The sequence below is a fragment of the Carlito syrichta genome, unplaced genomic scaffold, assembly GCF_000164805.1.
Source record: "Carlito syrichta isolate Samal-C Ts95f unplaced genomic scaffold, Tarsius_syrichta-2.0.1 Scaffold309710, whole genome shotgun sequence".
Lineage (NCBI taxonomy): Eukaryota > Metazoa > Chordata > Mammalia > Primates > Tarsiidae > Carlito > Carlito syrichta.
In genome coordinates, this window is record NW_007253806.1 from 311,127 (window position 1) to 314,566 (window position 3,440).

General features: G+C 31.4%; 1 pseudogene; it reads left to right on the top strand.

Moving 5' to 3' along the window:
- Positions 1 to 2,073: 2,073 nt before the first annotated feature.
- Positions 2,074 to 3,440, top strand: part of LOC103270037 — a 4,434-nt pseudogene continuing 3,067 nt past the window's right edge.

The following is a 3,440-nucleotide window of genomic DNA, read 5'->3' on the forward strand; positions in this document are numbered from 1 at the left end:
CTTGCTAGTTTCAGAAAATGTAAGCACTCCTATGCCATGGGAAGCACCAGTATCCAAACGATGGCAGTGATTGATCCACCAGGAAAGTCTGCGTCACCCACCCCCAAGTCCCTGCTCAGGCAGACACTGGCACACTCACTTACACACACACACACACACACACACACACACACACACACTCTTGTCCTTGCACACATTCACTCACACAGAGACTCACACTCTCACACAAGTTCTGCCACCATCTTCCCGGAACTCTTCTATTATCTATACTTTAAACTTCAAAGTTAGAGCACAGATGAGTGTACTAATCAGAAGTGGTAATATGATTATTAATTATTATTTGTTAAAAATAGATTTTCATTACATGGTGCTTCACAGACTACATACTTGAAAACACCTTAAATTTTGTCTGGCATTTCCCTCTATTTCATAAGCTATTCTTCTGAACACAGCATCTATATAAGGTCACAATTTCATCATCTGGTTTCAATAGTGCAACAAGATAAAGTACTAGAGATAATCTCAATCACCTTCCTGACAAAGTTATAAAGATATTGCTGATAAAACTTATAAAAGGTTAAAAATATTTGCATGTATATAAAAGATGGAGAAATAAATTAAAATGTACATATTATAGATTAAATATATTTGTAGAATTATAGTTTCATCACTGGGCATTGATAAAAAGAATATATATATGTGTGTGTGTATATATATATATGTACATATATATATATATATATATATATTTTTAGAGTTGGAGTCTCACTCTGTCACCCAGACTGGAGTGCAGTGGCCACTCCCGGCCACCGCAGCCTTGACCTACTGGGCTCCAACAATTCTTCCATCTCAATCTTCCAAGCAGCCGGAATTACAGGCGCGTGCTACCATGCCCGGCTAATTTAAAAGAATATATTAATATTTTATAAGTTAAATATAATTCTCCAAAACCTCAAAGAGAATGAAAGTTTTACTAATATTTGATGGTCCTTAGAAGTTCAGAAGGGTAATTATTAAAACATGTTTTAAACTTAAGATAGTTATAAGACTTCATATTTTAAGCAGTGTTATAAATTACAATCTGATATTAATTTTTTGCTGTAAATTAAATTCTTGTCCAGTGAGTGATGGAGGCTTTAACAACAGCAATCTCTAATATTCTATATATTAGACATCCCATAGGATGTTAATTCCCAAAGTGACTCATTATAATTTCAGTACTGTAATGTGAAGAGCAACTGTTCTTTAAGAAATAGGTTTGTACTGTGACTGTCTGAGGCACCTTATTTTAACTTGGTCTCATATCAGAAAAATATTATATTATTTATTTTTGTAGGCTGAGGTGGTGTCTCACATAAATTGTCCTAATTAAAGAAAAAAAGAACATAAAGAATAGAAACCCTATTTTTCTGATGTTCTCATATTTCTGTATCTTTACTATGTGATTTGATCACATATAATTAGGTTAATAAAATTATTTATAAAAGTTCAAAAGGTGTTTGCAATAAAATTTTAAAATTCTGCTGTAATAGTTTATTTTAAACAAAAGATAAACTGAATGCAACATAAACTTAATTAAGTGAAATAAAAATTATTTGAAACCACAATTATAGCAAAGACTTTCTTTAAATTGCCACAATCAGATGTTGGGAAAAAATACAATAGATTTTTTTTTACAGTCAAAACATATCAAATATCTGCTATTCACTCATGTTTTTGTAAAGCCATATCAGAGTGATGAAAGAAATCACAGGTGCAGCCCGTAGCTTCAAACAGTTTACTTTCAGTAATGGGAATATAAAACATCAATGAAGACTGTAAGACATAATTAACCACATAATTATCTGATACAGATAATATAAACATTGGTTGAAAAGATTTAAATCAATACCATGAAACTGTAGATAAGATAAGATCTGAGGCAAACTTCAGATGATGAACAGGATTAGAATAGACAAGTAGAAAGAAAAGGACATGGCAAGTGAAAATGATGAAAGAGCAAAAGTTTTGGGTAAGAGTATGCTGATTTAAGATATAACGTGGTGAGGAGATCAGCTTCACATGTAGGAAACGATGGGGAAAACTAAAAAAGACCCTCAAAACCATGCCAGTAAGTATTAACTTAAAGAGATCATAAACAGAAAAATGATAACTATTTTTAAATTGTTTAAATGACCTGATGGTGATAGTGGCAATGTTGATAAATTTGTTAATAATAATATAGAGACTTTGCACTATGTGCCAAGCATAATCCTATAGTCTAACATATATGATTTTATTTAATCTTCACAAAATCTTCTGAGACAAGTAGTATTGCACATTAGTTTTACAATTATTGAAATAGAAATTGTTTTAAGTCATATAAATTGTAAGAGTCAGAATAGGGATTTCAATTTAGATGTGTCCTAGCTAATACATACAAATAGGGGGTTAAAATATAATGGAAAATACAGACAGTATTAAATGGGGCACAATTTATCACCATGTATAAGATAATTCAAAATACTAATTTTTGTTCAGGTAATATAAAATATTTTTAAAAGCACATATGAAAAAATCACGGTTGTTTATTTCAGTATGAACTTCATTATAATAAATCACTGTCTTGGGCAACCTCTTTTAGGCCCTCTCCAATTGTGAGGGATTTTCTACCTTCTTAATAAACTCCTGCTTTCTCACCGCCCCCAAAAAATAATAAATAACAAAAAAATAAATCACTGTCTTGCAACATAGAATCCATCCACTACTTACACCTTCATGAATTGTTTGCTCATTAAGTAATAATAATAGTAATAATAATAAAATAATATAATAACAACACAGCATAAAATAGTAGACTTATTTAAAGAAAAAAATAGAATATTTTAGCAGTGGGGTTGGTAGTCTTAACACTCCTAAAAATTTTTAGAAATATTAATAATACACTAGGATGCAGAAGTAACCATTATTCTTGATATATATAAACATATATATATATAAATTTAAATCTATACCATGCTATTTCTCTGACTCCCTTTCCAGAAAGATATATGATTCTCATGTTGGTGCAAATCTTCCTACTACACTTTTACATTTTAAGAAGATATCACAAAAGCTGTGCACAGAGGAAAATTTATAGTGCTTAAAGTGTACATAAAAAGAAAGAATGCCCACATATTGACAACCTAATGTCACAACTCCAGGAATTGGAAAAATAAGAACAAACCAAATCCAAAACTAGCAGTAGAATAAAAATAACAAAAATCAAAGCAGAATTAAATAAAATTAAAACAAAAAATGACAAAGGATCATTAATTTTGTTCTTGGAAAACATAAATAAAATTAATAAATAGCTGGGCTCGGTGTCTTAGCCTGTAATCCCGCGTCTTTGGGAGGCTGAAGAGAGTGGATTGCCTGAGCCCGCGGGTTCGAGACCCACCTGGGCAGTGAGACCTCATCTC